Source organism: Pseudorca crassidens, chromosome 13, assembly GCF_039906515.1.
Source record: "Pseudorca crassidens isolate mPseCra1 chromosome 13, mPseCra1.hap1, whole genome shotgun sequence".
Lineage (NCBI taxonomy): Eukaryota > Metazoa > Chordata > Mammalia > Artiodactyla > Delphinidae > Pseudorca > Pseudorca crassidens.
Genome location: NC_090308.1, coordinates 57,189,369 through 57,207,170, shown reverse-complemented (window position 1 = coordinate 57,207,170; position 17,802 = coordinate 57,189,369). Strand labels below are relative to the sequence as shown.

At 40.1% G+C, this 17,802-nt stretch overlaps 1 long non-coding RNA gene across 1 annotated transcript in view; it reads left to right on the top strand.

Annotated features, from left to right (window-relative positions):
* Positions 1-196: 196 nt before the first annotated feature.
* Positions 197-17,802, top strand: part of LOC137205024 (uncharacterized) — a 98,480-nt gene continuing 80,874 nt past the window's right edge. Inside the window, exon 1 of the long non-coding RNA XR_010933962.1 lies at positions 197-402. This is a non-coding gene — a long non-coding RNA (uncharacterized lncRNA). The remainder of the gene's footprint in view (positions 403-17,802) is intronic.

Here is a 17,802-nt window from a genome sequence, read left to right as displayed (position 1 = left end):
TATGTAATTAATTAATTTTGTCATTGAGTTAAATCTTAAAATATTTTTTAAAGTGTTTCCACTTTTGGGACATGATGACATGATTTGGAATGTGAATCACAGTATCTGTTATGTCTTGTGACTTAACCTGTCAAGAAGCTCAACAACTGCATTTTTCCCTTCTTTTTTTTTTTTTTTTTTGCAGCATGCAGGCCTCTCACTGTTGTGGCCTCTCCCGTTGTGGAGCACAGGCTCCAGACGCGCAGGCTCAGCGGCCATGACTCACGGGCCCAGCCGGTCCACGGCATGTGGGGATCCTCCCGGACCGGGGCACGAACCCGTGTCCCCTGCATCGGCAGACGGACTCTCAACCACTGCGCCACCAGGGAAGCCCTTCCCTTCCTTTATTTTTAGCTTTGCAAGGTAAGTTGAACATTTTGCTTTTAAAATTTCATTTGAAAGAAAAATGTCAATACTATGCTTTTTGCAAAGATTTGGCCTCTCTCTTGTATGGTAAAATCTATTCAATTCAGCCAATTACTTTATGGCCAAACTATTTCTCCATACTGGCAAAATGAATGTTGAATCAGACATTTATACTGATAATGATAGCTAAGCTAAGTTACAACTGCTAATAGCTAAGAGTAGCTAAGTTACAAGGGCTTGGTTCAGGAAGAAGAAACCTAGCCAAAAGAGGAGGTGAAGAAATCCCTGCCAGAATGAAATGGGAGCTTATTCCAGTGGATTTTGCATTCACTTCATCACTGTTTTTGCGTTGCACACATATAGAAATGGAAGTGGTTAATTCCTGGAAACACCACTCTGGGGAAGGGATGAAGATGGGCATCCCCTGCCTGGCTCCTCCCCAGTGCCTAGAACTCTCTGAGCAATGCCACTGGTAATTACTAGTAGTGCTTAACCACTCTCCAGCAAGTACCTCTCTTTCTCTTCTCTTTTTCTCCTCTCATTCTTCTATGTCCTTGATCAATAAATACCCACTCTCTAAATGGGAGGGTCCAGCTCCCGTCCTCAATAAGCTTCTTATTGAATTAGATGTGCCCTGCGTTGAGCTCCATAGACTCCTCCACGTGGCTGTCAATGTCCAATCAAGATAGTCTGGGGCTCCTCAAATTAAACTACATTTTATGGGTCTTATAATTACCCACTGGGTAGTGCCTTTGTAGTATAAGAATATGCAGAAGGAAAACGTGTATTTGTCCTATGATTACATTTTCTAAGGGAAAACTAAAAATATGCCATTTTATTTTCTACTATATAAAACAATGTTTCCGATGGAAGTGGATTCAGCAATCCAAGAGGGTGTTTGTAAGTGCCAGCAGAGTTCCAGGTTGCTTGGCAATACACATGGAGACCAAAAAAACCACATATGGCTGTCATTCCGGGAGATGCTCAGTTCAGAGCAGCCCAGAATAAAGCTTGTGAATGAGGGGTGAAAAATGTGAGGGCGCCACTGTGTTTTATTCTTTAAACAAAAACAAAATAAACAAAAACCGAGCCATAAGTGTATTATTTTCCCTCAAAAGGGAAAACACCAATAATGGGGTTTAGGGTCGTGGTGCCAAGTTCTCTCAAGTTATATACTACACTGATGCAAAGCAGATGAAATTTCATCTGTGGCTTGCAAATGAAAGCTTTTTAATGGGGGAAAGGGAACCATTTCTGCCCCATAGTTGTGCTGAGGCCTCAGGTTCAATAGAAGTTCAAGTCTTCCTTTTCTCAGCATGCCGGAAGCAGGCATCTCGGTAAACACCATGCTTAGTGAATTCATGGGGAACATACTAAAGGGTTAATGAGAAGGGCTTCTGAAAGCCAAGAAATACAAAAAAATCCTCCAAATGAACAGTCTACTGTATAAGTTTATTTTTTTTAATACATCAATCTAATGTACATAGAACTAAATCTCACCAAATGGGGACTAGTCAATAAAGAGTACCTTTAGTAATACATCTCATCGTCTTTTCATTTGTAGATGATAATGAATTTGGCAACCATCCTGCCCCTTTTCATAAATCTAAGAGTGAGATCCCATGCATCCTTAACTCCTCTGTTTTCTGAGCAGGGGATTTTTAGACCACTGTTGTCCTAGTTACAGCTTTCATGCTGAAAGAATTGATAGCATTTGGAAGAGTTGGAAAGGTTAAGTTTTGTCATTCTCTTTCTGTGATTATATCTGTACTTTTAGTTATTTATTAGTTTCATGTCAATTTCAACTTCAATGAAATAGAATCCTATCTTCTTTCTCCAATGATTTTATATTGCTTATGGGAGGTAAAGGTGAGGAAAGAAGAACTACATGATAAAGTTCATGTGAGTCCAAGCAGGCACCAGTGAGGAAAATGTGAAAGACCACCTCAGATCAGTGTTTGTGTCACCTGATTCTGAAATGTATGGCTTAAGAGTGTAAAGTGCCGTTAGCCATCAAGATGTGTGTCTCCATGTTCTGCAATATCCCAAATGGGAGTACTGTAGTTTACTTCAGTTTCTTTATGGAATAAAAGATACCACTGCCAGGCAACTCTTGCTTGGTATGATAAATGTCCAAACGGAAAGGAAGAGTCCTCAAGGTGGCAGCACCTTCATAGCTTTCAAATCCTCCCCTGGTGAGGTTTTTAATTAGAAGTAAAGATACGGTAACTACATAATAACAATGGATCCAGAAATAAACATCTAAATGACACCACCCATCTGGAACTCTGCAAGAAGTATTAAATTATTAGTGATCTCTTCTAGTCTTGGATTAAATATACTTGTTTTGGCTTTCCTATGAAAATACTCCCTTCCAAAGAAATATTGCAAGTTTATAGACTTGAAAATAAAACAAAGCATAGAGTTTCAAGAGCGAGACTGTGGCCTGAGACTTCCACGCTAACGTAACACTGTGTGTCGGCCTGTTTCTCATCACCGCCTGGCCTTTCCCGTCCTTCACACCAGCCATGCTGTTCTGCTGTGACCATTGCTCTGATTTCCATGTCCCTGTGCTTAAGAAAGAAGCTATTATGGGAGCTTTGAGCCAAAGCAATAACAGTAAAGAAATGATTTAAAACCAGGAGCAGGAAAAGAGAAGGAGTGACAGCTCTCCTGAAGGCTATGAAGGTGAGAAGATCTCCCCTGATAGAAACAGCTTATTATGTTCAGGCAAAACCGCATGCTGTTCAGTGAAAAGCTCTCTTTATTTTTGGCATTTGCAAATGAGCCCATGGAAAATATTTACTCACTGAAAACGTAGCTCAATCAAGTATCTTTTCTGTAAAAGAAGAATATGGAGGAAAGGTTAGCACGTCTCACAACCCCTAATATGGCTCCATCTTTCCAAGTTCATGAACCTAGGTTGCTACAACATCAAAGCCAACTAGGCAAGAAGGGAAATATTTAAAAGCTAGCTGTCTCTCCTATGTACCACTAAACTAACACATATGATTTTTTAAAAACTGGATTTACTGAATTAAATGAACTGACCTTGAGAGACCATAATTTCAATTTTGGGTCATCTCCGAGACAGTTAAGCCACTGTGTGGGTGACACTACTGTCTGTCATTTACTGTCTGTCTATCAATGTCTCAGTCACCCAGGCTCAGAATCTGAGCTTTACATACTGGCCATCCATTCAAACACCATCCACTGAAAAACCGTTATCCGTCAGACACTGTCCTAGGGCCTGATCTGCAGCACTTTATTTTCCTTTGAACCCTATCATAAATCAGTCCTTCCCTCATGTTCTCAGTTTTGTTTTTCCTGTCTAGTCACATGGACTCCAATCCCTTAATGAATCTATTACTGCAAAAGCCCTAAATTTTCAGGTTTGCATATGGTTAATCTTTGAGTTTATTCTGTACCACTGCCATTTCCTTGCATGATTCATTTTCACTGCCATAACCCCCTTGTCTACGAGATCAATTGAAAAGTTCCTTTTTCTGGGACTGAAACTTCTTATCATCTAACCCCTCCTCATGGTAATAAGGCTTTATTTCCCAAGGCTCTTCACTATGTTCTATACCCACCATGCTCTTTTGCCCACTGGCATTTCGCTCAGGTTGGTTTCCCTACCCTCTTGCCAAGCTCCAGACCTCCCCTAACACCCCTTTTCCTTTCATTGCAATCTCTCCTGTAACATTTATTATTTCTACTCCATATTCTACCTTGTCTTACTTTCTAGTTTTTAAACCTTTGTTGTTTTCCCAGAAAGATTATCTTCTTCTGAGAGGCAGATTCTGGATTTTTTATTCGTTTTGTCTCACTGTGTTCAGTGCATAGTAGGTGGTCAAGAAATGCTTAGCAAATGGAATGATTTCTCTATAACGATTGGAAATTATTAGATTAGATTTCTCTAATCTCAACTAGGGATGTTCATCATGGTCATTAAATCCCCAAGGGAACACCTTTTAGAAAGACTAGATGTCATTCTACTCAGGAAAGATTCAATTTAAGAATGTTCCTAATAGGTACTAGAAAATGTTGAATCCTTCATGTTGTAAAAGCCACCTTTAGAGGATTACATGATTGTTAATGTAACAGAAAAAGCTTATACTTGATTTTCATTTGTAACAGGAAGGTCAGGTTACTGCAACATCTTCTGTGTTGTTATGACATGTTAATACTGGACAGCCTGACCTCTTACTCTAGCTTAATAATTTTATTTTCTCTAATAACACGGTCTCTATAATGGTGAATTATGATATTTAGAAATGTTTTGAAGACTGCCTGGTATAAAGTGGGTAATTCTGACCGCCAAGGACACTTCTCTGCACTAACGTAAAAGATCGCAAGACAGTTGCCCTTTGCCATCATCCCAGCTGACTTTGGAGAGCATAGTGACACAGCAAACAAGCTTTCCTTCATGGGACTTGTTAAATGTGTATCTTGCCTATATCTGAGTGTCTCCATTACTGATATTGACTCAGCCTCCTGGGACTCGGGAGAAAGGGGAGAGAGAAGATGATTCGGTTAGTATTTCCAGCTTCACATACAAGTGGTTGCTTTAGAGACATATTTATTTCTGAAGTCGTCTCCTGAAGAAAAAATAGATAGCATAATTAGATATCTTAGGAAAAACATAGGATATTTAGGAACTAACCTTTTTAAGGGTGTTTGTTCTGTTACCACTTGGGACTATTATATATTTCATACTTGGTATGACTACCTTTAATTATAGGCAGCCTTCAAATTTACAAAGATTACCTTCCACAGATAAGGAAGGTAACATAGACTGAACACCTGGTACTGCACTGGGATTTACAAAAATGGTCCACAGTGAAAGGTAGGAAAAGCTACGAGCAGAAAAGGCTGAAACTGCCCCAATTCAGTTTTTCTGCCATCTTGACTAAATGGTCTGTTTTGCATAACTAGCATATTCTGTGTTTTCTCAGCGTTAGCAACCAGGAAAATCTTTGCAACCTGCATTTTCTAGCATTCGTGAGAATTATTCCCTGTTCGGTGAGCTTTAATGACATGCTTGTGCTGTAGGCTTCAAAGGGTGCACAAGATGGGAGGGGCCTTCCTCCCACGCCTGTACCCTCTTCTTGAGGGCGATGGCAGGAGGGGGCTCACCTCTCTCCCTGAGCACTGCCCATGCCAAACTAGAGCAATAGAGGTAGATATTTGACACAGCCGAGAAAAGGGACCGTATAATAATAACGTCCTGGCATTATGCTGAAAGAAGTGGTCATATTATAAGAAATACGGGTGTGTCTACCTATAAATAGTTTACTACAGAGTACCTGAAGAACCTGCCCTCAGCCTTCCCAGCTCTTTGAGAAGGAGGTGGAAGTCAAGACGGTGTAATGTAATTGAAATCCAATACCCTGGGGTGGAGAGATGAAAAGCGTGTCTGGTATTTTCGCTATGAACATCTTTGCTGCAAGCTTTTTTCCTGCAAAACTAATTGGCCATAAGACAGTTTTGCTGTAAAAGATAAAATAATGAAGGACTTCCTGGTGGCGCAGCGGTTAAGAATCGCCTGCCAGTGCAGGGGAGATGGGTTTGAGCCCGGGTCCGGGAAGATCCCACATGCCGCAGAGCAACTAAGCCCATGCGCCACAACTACTGAGCCTGCACTCTAAAGCCCGTGAGCCACAACTACTGAGCCCGCATGCCTAGAGCCTGTGCTCCGCAACAAGAGACGCCACTACAATGAGAAGCCCACGCACCACAAGAAGAGTAGCCCCTGCTCGCCACAACTAGAGAAAACCCACGCATGGCAATGAAGACCCAATGCAGCCAAATAAATAAATTTTTTTTAAATATTTATTTATTTATTTATTTGCGGTACGCGGGCCTCTCATTGCGGAGCACAGGCTCTGGACGCGCAGGCTCAGCGGCCATGGCCCACGAGCCCAGCCGCTCCGCGGCATGTGGGATCTTCCCGGACCGGGGCGCGAACCCGCGTCCCCTGCATCGGCAGGCAGACTCTCAACCACTGCGCCACCAGGGAAGCCCAATAAATTTTTTTAAAAATATAAAATAATGAAAATAAAATAGAAGAGAGACATTAAAAGGGACGTAACAAAACATGAAAAATTAATAATGAAAATTTCAAAAATTTTATTGTGAAAAATGAAAATACAAAAAATATTTGAATACACTTAAAATATATGTAGATTCATGGTTATAGTTGTATTCAAGTATATCTTAGGAAAGCAGTGATACTTCCTTTCTCAAAGTTGATCATTAAGGATTCAGGATCTAATGATAGATGTAAGTTCTTTACGATATTAAAAAACCTGCTTTAAGTCTCTTTAGATTTCCCTGAAGTAAACTGAGCAGAGGAGGGATGCTGGTATTTTTTATCTATATGTCATGTGTATAATTGGTAGTACATATCTGGACTACATTTAAATGCTCCATCACATGCCCAGTCTCTATATTTCACCAAATCGTCTAAGCCAGATTCTGTGCCAAATACCAAAATTCTGTCTACACGATAGTCTCCACTATCAAATAGCAAAAAATGTTCACCATTTTCAAGAAACTTGTACTTATCAGGAATCAGTAACCATTGCTTTTTGGGATTATAGGAGGAGCTTCATCTTCTTTTGCCCCCAACTTCTAATATTGTGTGATAAATTGGGTAAAGATGGCATTGGAGGGCAAGCTGCTGTGTCGAAATCAGCCAAAGAATCAGTGATTAATGCTCTTGAAGACTGTTGTCGATTACTAGCTGCCTCTTTTATAGTTTTTATAGTTCTGTAAACTTTTGCTTTTAATGGGTGAGAGGGATTTGCTCACTGAAGGATTTGCAAACTGATATGTTATTTTCTTCTAGTCTAATGTAGTATGCAGGCTGGCTTTACACTATTATTTCACAACTCCAGTAAGTTTTCTTATCACTGTGTTTTTATTAAGTCGATATAAGTAGTTGTTATCCACTATTTGAAGACTGTCATGTCCCCTCGTCACTGTCTTGACCGTTATGAGGCCTAAAATGTATACACTATAAAAAATGGGAGTACTGTATTTATGGAGACATGAAACCAAACTGTCAATCAGTTGCAACCCGACTGTCAAACCAAACTGTCAAACCAGTTATCTTCTCTGTTACAGCAAAATTGCCTTATGGCCAATTGGTTGTGTGGTGAAACTGCTTATGGCAAAGATTCTCACCGTAAGGATACCTAGAACCAGTGAACAGGTGGTCTGGACTATCAGGGGAGTTGAACAAGAGGGAAGGAGACAGAGAAGGAGAAAATCCTTGACACGGAGCTGAGATGGCATCACTTTGGAGTGATGGGCAATTTAAGAGGAAAAATACAAAGTTGTTTTGCTCCACCCTCCAACTAGATGTAATCTTGTTTATCTAATAGTATCATCTCCTGTCTGACAATGTATTCTCCATCCCTTCCAAACATTAGGGTATCAAAAATACACACACAGAAAGAGAAACAGAACTCATAAAGTGGCCGGTCACTGGAAGACACAATCTATGAATGAAACGCATGCATTTTCCACAGATGCACCTGGGTGGTATTTCACTCACAGCACTACCTCTTCTTTCCTTTCCTGATGTCATCGCTCAGAACCTACTTCTCTTCATGACCCCTTTCAGGAGCTCTATACTCTACCTTGCACACTTCCATTATGGCAGTAGTTGTACGCTGAGGGGTCCCAGAGAAGCCGTGTGTGGAGGAGAGTCTACCCATTCTCTCCTAATCGTTTCTATTTTGCTGTTCCTCTGTACCCTCAAAGTCTACAGGTTTTGCAAAGTCTTTAAGATGTATAAAAGTCATGTATTCTTTCTTCTAAAAAAGTTTATTTCAGGAAATGTATGTTTAAAACTCTCTTACCTGCTCTGTAGACTGCTTGGGGAGATGGGCAAATAAAAAAGTGGAAAACATACTGGAAAAACTCAACAGACAAGGGCAATACCAGCAACAGCTTAGTTCTGCAGAAGCTGCTAGTTGTGAAGTTTTTCGTGGCTCTCTCTCTATGGGGGCCTGAATTGCTTTCTGATGTCTGTCTGAATTAACCCCTGGTTATTGAAAGTCAAGACCCATTTGCATGAGTCAAGAAAGAAGTTGTTCTCCTGAACTTGTGGTGGCCTTCAACCACGCAGGAGCAGCCCAGAGTTTCTGGTGAGGTGAGAACACTGATTTTCCTGCTGCTTGTACCACTCACCGTTTCACACTCCAGAAAACCTGGCAGAAAACATGTTGGTGCTCAGGATCAAGTGACTGAATTAAGGTTTCCATGACTCCCTACCTACTTTTGATGCCATTTTCTATCACTGGTGTAAGTGGAGAAAAAACTACGTGGAGAGAAAGCTGTGTGACAAAGAGGGTGTTCTAGTTTGACTCATATGATGTGAAAAATGACCAAGGATTGCATTTAACTCTGCTCTATAAATCCCATATTAATTTTCAAATGTGTCTTCTACCCGAATGACAGTACTTGAAAAATAAACTTTGCCCTCTAAACCATTTTGGAAGCTATTTCCTTTTGATATTAAATGTTGGAAGACAGAATAGACTAGTAGATGACACCCACTTACCTCTGGGCTGGTACCCACTTAGCTCTGTGCGACCATGAGCAAGCTATTTAACCACCTTATGCCTCTGTTTTACCATCCATAATATGAAGGTAATAATAAATTCTACTTTATAAAATTAGTGTGAGGGTTAAATTAGTTAATCCATAGCAATCCAATAAGAACAGTGCTTAGGACATGTAAACATTCAAAAACTATTAATTTATTTAGAGGAAATCTGAGACCCATTGGGGTAGAGGTGGCAACATGATTTTTGGATCTTCCCAGATACCATGTAAAAAAGAAATAGACAACTAGATAGCAAGATAAAAAACCCATGAACAGCCTAAAAAGGTGACAAAGTATCCCCATTAACTCCAGAATACAAGGAGATGGGAACAGATTACCAATAGCCGCAAGACCTAGATGTTTTCGGCTTCCATGTGGGGGGAAGCAGAGGGAAAGAGCAGACGTCTCTCAGACCTGAGAATAGGGGAGTCCCCACACCGTCAACAGACATTCGCTAAAAGGGCAGAATGCCCATTTGAGAAACTCAGAGAGACTATGCCCAATCCAATAGGAGTGCAAACAGCCTATGGATAAGGACTGGAGGGACCGGAACGGACCAGCCCCCATGAGCTCTCAACATGGACTATTCATGACTCCATTCATAATAGAAGAGAAACAATAAGATATGAATAAAAATTGAGGACTGAGACAATAGAGATGAAGGAAAGAGAAGGTCCAGATAAAAATGGGGCAGGAAAAAGAGCTAGAAAATCTCAACAAAAAGAAAAAAAATCTGCCAATTTTTTTTAACACTACACAAGAACATGAAGAGAATCTGTGCAGTTATTAACTCTGTCTTGAAGCTTACTTCTTTTTAAACATTCAGGAAAACTAAATTTACATTAAAATGAGCAATAGTAAGTTAAATACTATATACACATTTAGAAGCAAAAAATTATACTATTTCAAAAAATCTTTTAAAACTTGAGAATATAATACAAGAGATAAGTGAACAATGTAAGTCAGAATGGGAAAAATTTAGACATGAAGTGACGGAACTCAAAAAATGATTAGAAATAAAAGATAATTTTTTTCTTTAAAAATTTTTTTGGATTTTTTAAATTGAAGTATAGTTGTGTATAATATTATATGTTCAAGTGTACAGCATAGTGATTCACATTTTTAAAGGTTATACTCCATTTATAGTTATTATAAAATATTGGCTATATTCTCTGTGTTGTACAATATGTCCTTGTAGCTTATTTATTTTATACATAATAGTTTGTACCCTTAATTCTCTACCCCTATATTGCCACTCCCCACCTTTCCTCTCCTCGCTGGTAACCACTAGTTTGTTATCTCTATCTGTGAGTCTGTTTCTTTTTTGTTGTATTCACTAGTTTGTTTTATTTTTTAGATTCCACATATGTGATATAATCCAGTATTTGTCCTTCTCTGTTTGACTATTTTACTTAGCATAATACCCTCCCTGTACATCCATATTGTTGCAAAATTCATTCTTCTTTATGTCTGAGTAGTATTCCACTGTGGGTGTGTATACATATATATACATACACACACATCTTCTTTATTCATTCTCTGTTGATGGACAGTTGGGTGAAAAGCTAAAAGCTTTTCCTCTAAAATTAAGAACAAGACAAGCATGCCCACTCTTGCCACTTCTATTTAACATAGTATTGGAAGTCCTAGCCACAACAATCAGACGTAAAAAATAAATAAAAGCTGTCCAAATTGGAACGGAGGAAGTAAAACTGTCACTATTTGCAGGTGACATGATACTATATATAGAAAACCCTAAAAAACACTCCACAGACACAAAAAAACTATTAGAATCAACAAATGAATTCAGTAAAGTTGCAGGATACAAAGTTAATATACAGAAATCTGTTGTTTTTCTATACACTAATAATGAACTATCAGAAAGACAAGTCAAGAAAACAATCCCATTTACAACTGCATCAAAAAGAATAAAGTACCTTGGAATACACTTAACCAAGTAGGTGAAAGACCTATACTCTGAAAACTGTAAGACATTGATAAAGGAAGTTCAAGACAGTGCAAATAAATGGAAAGATATCCCTTGTTCATGGATTGGAAGAATTAATATTGTTTATTTGTCTATACTACCAAAACCAATCTACATATTTAATACAATTCCTATCAAAATACACTTGACATTTTTCACTGAATTATAACAAATAAAGCTAAAATTTACATGGGACCATAAAAGACCCTGAACAGCCAAGGCAATCTATAGAAAAAAGAACAAAGCTGGAGGTATCATGCTCCCTGACTTCAGACTACACTGAAAAGCTACAGTAATTAAAACAATATAGTACTGGCACAAAAACAGACACATAATCAGATCAGCTTCTCTTAAATCCATTGTTCACAAAGCTGTACTACTTGAGCCTCTATTCTGTTTCCTGATGGTCACTAGCTTGAGCTTGAACCCAAACCAGCATTTCTCCTTAAGGATTCTACCTCTCTTCCTCCACTCTGACAATAATAGCAAACACCTCTCAAATTTTTCTAGGTAAGTTTTCTAGGCTCCACACTATAATAACTCAGAATTAAACTCCCTGGGCTCTTTGGGGGCTGCTCACAGGATCTAAGTCTTTGAATCTTGTGAGACTTGGCCATGAATAATCTAACGGATCCTTTCACTCAGTAGTTGCCCAACTCACCACTGAGCTGCAGCGTCAAATCCAATGTGATCACAGAGATCCACCCGGCAGGCCCGGAGGAAGCTGGTCAGCGCTTCATTTTCCAGCTGGATGATTTGTTTCCTCATGCATCACATCCCTCCTGCCGGGCAATTTGCACAGCACCATGGAGTTCCGGTTATTTTTTTTAAAGCCTTTTGGATATCCTCAGGAGCTGCTGTGGAAGTTTCAGCTGCACAGGAGATGAGTCTGAAACGTCAGAAATAAAAAATACAGGATGAATGACTAGAAAAATACAAACTCTAGTTCTTGACCTGGTAATAGTGTAGAGGGAATCGTGAAAGTGTTAAGCGGGGGCAGTGATCCTAATATAAAAGGAAAGCTTTCTTCTTTATTTCCCATGGCCTTGAAGCTGTAATTAAGGAACAACTTTGAAATGAATTACTTTGGCTATATGATTGCATTCTTCTTATGTGCTTGGCCAAGACACCAGCTGGTCATTCAGAGTTCTAGTAGGTGCTGGAGAGGGCACAGAGGAAGGAAGGAAACTAACATTTATTACATGCCCAACACTGTGCTAGACACTTCCCCTTTACCGATGGGGTCACTGGGGCTCAGACAAGTTACCCCATTGCCGTGCTTTATAGTGTCAGAGCCAGGCTGAAGTGCAAAGCCCATATTCTTTCCATAACAGCATTTTCTACTCTTAAGGAATTTTAGAGGCTCATGCTTGACTAGCTCTGCCCAAGCACCCTAAGCCTCCATCTTAAATGTGAGCAAATAACCCCAGATCATCAAAACTTAGGGAAAAGCAACCACAACAAACCATGTGAAAGTGTTAATAAAACTAAGAGGAAAGATGAAACTCAGAGGCAAATAAAATTTCCCTAAAATCTACCAGTATCCTCAGAAAAATAAGATTCATGAAATGCATGAATAAATGCCACAAAAAGAACTTTCAGAGAACTAACTAGAATTCTTAGAAATTAAAATTGTGACGACAGAAATGAAAGGCTCAGAAGAAGACTTACGAGATGATGTTCAAGCAGTCCCCCAGAAAGTAGAACAAAAAGACAGCAATAGGAAAGAAAATACAGTAGAATTAGAGGTTCATGCAGGAGATCCCCAAATCTTTAAAGTATGAGTTCTATAAAGGGAGAGCAAAGAAAATAGAGAAAACTAATTTTTAAAAATGTGTCAGAACTAAAGGTCAGGAGTTTCATAACGGGAAGTGTCCCTGGCGTGCCCAGCCCCAGGGCTGGAAACAGACCTTCCCTGAGGCACCTCAAGAACCCACACTCTCTGGCACAAAATGGAATGTGTTAGATCCGGATAAAGAAGAATGTCTGCAGTTAGCAACACCTACCACAGTGTGCCTATCGTTATTACAGGTGTTGCTGGGTCCTAAAAATAGGTGTGAAATGCAATTTTACCCTCAAAGAAGTTTCTCTTGCAGAAGAGATGCTAGCAGAGAGCCGGGAGAAACAAGGAGAGACTGGTAATCATCAGGTGGGGAAGGGCGGTGCTAGCAACAAGTGTTTCATTTCAACTGCAACAGAACTCCAGCTCCAAATAGAATGAGTGCAAAGGGAAGTTCTGGCCCGTGTAACTGGGAAGTCCAGGGGGGCGCTGCCATGAGCACAGTATGAGGCAGGAACTCGGGTGCCATCAGGATCTGTCTCTCTTGCTGTATCTCAACTCTGCCTTCTCTGTGTGATAGCTTCATTCCACAGGCAGAGTCTCTTGATATGGTGGAGAGATGGCTGAGGGCATCTATAAGCCTACATTCTCACAAGGTATGATTCAAGGTGGAGAGACCTTCTATGTCCTGGTGCCCTTAGAGCAAATCTCATGGAAGACTGTAATTGGCTCTGCTTCATTCCACTAAATTACTGCGCTGGGCGAGTGGCTAGTCTGATTAACCGTCATAGGTCAAGTGCATCTCACTGTGATGAAGAGATGTCATTGACAGCCGCACTTGGACCACCTGGAGAGGGGAAGTCAACTTTGACAAAGAAAAGAATGCTGCTGGGGAAACAGTATATATCTACTAGGGAAGAAGAGGTGAGGCTGCAGACAATATGTAATGTACAAATGTAAGTAATGACAATGTAAGAGAGATTTGTTTTTATTAACAATTCCCTGCAGCTCTGCTCGATATTTCAATGGAGCACCACAGTGGCTCTAACCTGTTTCCTTCTCTACAGTTTTTAGAAGTTGGGTTCTCTCCCATATCTCTCTCCCTAACTGCGACTGCTCCAACCAGCAGACTGTGGATGAGAACAGAAAGGATAAGGAGTTGCCATGTGGGGAGTTGATGTTGCATAACTGAAAATAGTCTTTCTCAGGTTATTCTTCAAAAACGTTCAGTTGCTCAGAAAAGAATTAAGTACCCACTGTGTGCTCAGGATGGCCATAGGCACTGAGGATACCAACGAGAGCAAAGGAACAGTTTCTGTCTTCGAAGATCTTAAACTTTAGTTGGGGGTTGCTATGGACTGAATGTTCGTGCTCCCCAAATTTGTATGCTGAAGCCCTAATCCCTAATGTGACTGTATCTGAAGGTGAGGCCTTTGGGAGTTAATTAGGTCATGAAGGTGAAGCCCTCGCGATCATTCATGAGTAAGAAGAGATACAAGAGAGATTCTCTCTGTCTCTCTCTCTCTCTCTCTGTCTCACTGAGCAGTTATATCTTCTGCATGTGAAGTTACAACAAACCAGGAGGAGGGCTCTCACCAGACATCGAATCTGCCAGCACCTTGGTTTTGGACTTCCTAGTCTCCAGAATTGTGAGAAATAAATGTTTGTTGTTTAAGTCACCCATTCTATGGTAATTTTTATTGCAACCCAAACTGACTAAGACAGGCATGAAAAACATGTACACAAAGCTAGAAATCAATTTGAAGAAATTTATAGAACTGTGGCCAGTGTTCCATAGCCTATAACTAAGTAAGGGCTCTTGTCAGTGGCAGTAATGAGAGACATTATGCTTCATGGGGAGCTGGTGTGCCGGGCGTTGCCTGCTACCAGTGCCCAGCTCATCAGTTGAAGTTATGCAGTATTTGACAACGCCTCTAGAATATTTCGCTTTTATTGCAGATACAGCATATCTGTAAAACTACAATTCATCTGTGTATTTGATTCCTTTCAGTAAAGTCTATCCACCTTCTGAATTTCTATGTTGAAAGCCTGTCAAAAGGGCAAGAGACCATCTCTGCCCTAGTGTTCTTGTATGAAATCTCATGCATGGAGGTTATGCAGATGTAGACTCTGCAGCCTGAATGCCTGGTTCTATCTTTATCACTCAGTTGCTACGTCAGTCTCAGCAAGACAATAATTTCCCCGTGCCTCACCTGTGAAATGTGGTTAATAGTATCTACCCTTAGGGCTGTTATGAATATTAATTAATGTAAATAAAAGGACTTAGAATCACACGTGGCTAATAGCTGACACTGTATGTTAGATAGTATTATAATTTTCCCAATTATTCCAACAGCACAATGATTCTCTCAGTCTTTTTGAATGACTATATATATATATATATATTTTTTATTGAGTTCTGTCATGCCCTCTTTCACAATATCTCTGTCTTGCATTTAATAAACTTTTATTTACCATATAACATGTTCTAGCCAAACTGTGGAGATTAAAAAACAGAACCCTCTTATTAGATACTTCTTCTCCATTCCTATGACTACAGCTATGAAATTTGGACTGCCATAATCAGATCAGCTTCTCTAAAATCCATTGTTTACAAAGCCATCCTACTCAAGTCTATTCTGTTTCCTGATGATCACTAGCTTGAACTTGAACCCAAATCAACACTTCTCAGTGAGAAATCTACCCCTCTTCCACCACTCTGACAACACTGCTGGTCCGATGCCGTCTCCAGCCATCAGTAAGCATACCATGCTTCTTTCTTTCTTTTTTTCCCTTTGTCTTCAATTAGATTCTAAAATTCCTTAAGAGTAGACAATGCTGTTATGGAAAGAATATGGGCTTTGCACTTCAACCTGGCTCTGACACTATAAAGCACAGCAATGAGGTAACTTGTCTGAGCCCCAGTGACCTCATCTGTAAAGGGGAAGTGTCTAACACAGTGTTGGGCATGTAATAAATGTTAGTTTCCTTCCTTCCTCTGTGCCCTCTCCAGCACCTACTAGAACTCTGAATGACCAGCCGGTGTCTTGGCCAAGCACATGAGAAGAATGTAATCATATAACCAAAGCAATTCATTTCAAAGTTGTTCCTTAACTACAGCTTTAAGGCCATGGGAAATAAAGAAGAAAACTTTCCTTTCATAGTAGGATCACTGCCCCCGCTTAACACTTTCACGATTCCCTCTACACTATTACCAGGTCAAGAACTAGAGTCCGGATTTTTCTAGTCATTCATCCTGTATTTTTGGTTTTTGGGTTTTTTTTTTTTTTTTGCGGTACACGGGCATCTCACTGTTGTGGCTTCTCCCGTTGCGGAGCACAGGCTCTGGATGCGCAGGCTCAGCGGCCATGGCTCAGCCGCTCCGCGGCATGTGGGATCTTCCCGGACTGGGGCACGAACCCGCGTCCCCTGCATCGGCAGGCGGACTCTCAACCACTGAGCCACCAGGGAAGTCCCATCCTGTATTCTTCATTTCTGACGTTTCAGACTCATCTCCTGTGCAGCTGAAACTTCCACAGCAGCTCCTGAGGTTATCCAAAAGGCTTTAAAAAAAATAACTGGAACTCCATGGTGCAGTGCAAATTGCCCGGCAGGAGGGATGTGATGCATGAGGAAACAAATCATCCAGCTGGAAAATGAAGCGCTGACCAGCTTCCTCCGGGCCTGCCGGGTGGATCTCTGTGATCACATTGGATTTGACGCTGCAGCTCAGTGGTGAGTTGGGCAACTACTGAGTGAAAGGATCCGTTAGATTATTCATGGCCAAGTCTCACAAGATTCAAAGACTTAGATCCTGTGAGCAGCCCCCAAAGAGCCCAGGGAGTTTAATTCTGAGTTATTATAGTGTGGAGCCTAGAAAACTTACCTAGAAAAATTTGAGAGGTGTTTGCTATTGTATTAATATGAGCCAAAAATGCCAAAAGAAATACCTTTCTGAGATGTATTTTCATGAGCTGAAAAGACCAGATATGAGTCTCAAGGGAGGAATTCTTTGAATCGAATATATTGAGCATCATATTAAAAAGTATACACAGTAATTTTATCATATATTGATGTAAAAATGTATTTTGTATCTTACCTCATGTAACAACCTTGATAGAAAGTATTACAGAATAACAACATGACGCATAGATGGACATAACGTGTCAGTTACTCTTGAATTAGCCTTACTTGAAGTCACTGAGAGTAAATGACACAACATCTGATGTTTTACTCTAGATGTTATTCTACAGAAGAGGTCCTTTCATTTAACATAACCCAAATTCAGGGCCATACCATTCCCAGGGAGAATATGTAAGGATTTTTACATATACACACTATTATATATAAAACAGATAACTACTAAGGACTACTGTATAGCACAGGGAACTCTTCTCGATACTCTTGTAATGATCTCCATGGGAAAAGAATCTAAAAAAGAGTGGATATACATATATGTATAACGGATTCACTTAGCTGTGCAGCAGAAACTAAAATGACACTGTAAATCAACTATACTCCAAAAAAATGAGAAGAAAATATTTTTTTCATTTAACGATAAATCTATTTTATCGTAAAAGGAGATTCAGGAGTGAATCCTATGAAGGCAGCGTTGAGTGACAAAGCCAAGTGCTAGAGGACATCAGAAGACAGGATATCCTTTCCAAAAAGCAACTAAACTTAAACAATATATCCTTTAGGCATATGCATGATAAAAGGCCTGCGGATGACAGATAATGACAAACTTCAGGACAGTAGCTCCTGTGCATTGGAGCCAGGGGCTGGAGCACACGAGTTGGTCTAAGTCATTAGCAATGTTCCAGGGTTTGTGTGGGGCTGTGTGCTCACAAGGGCTCACTCTGTTATTGGATAAATAAACAAAGGCATTAAAATGAGACTGTGCAGGAGCCGATAGTGACAAATGCGTTTCAAACCAAGAATTTGGATCAACCCAATTCAGTACACCTGAGGTTCACTTATAAAAAACTTTAATTTTTTTATGAAATAATT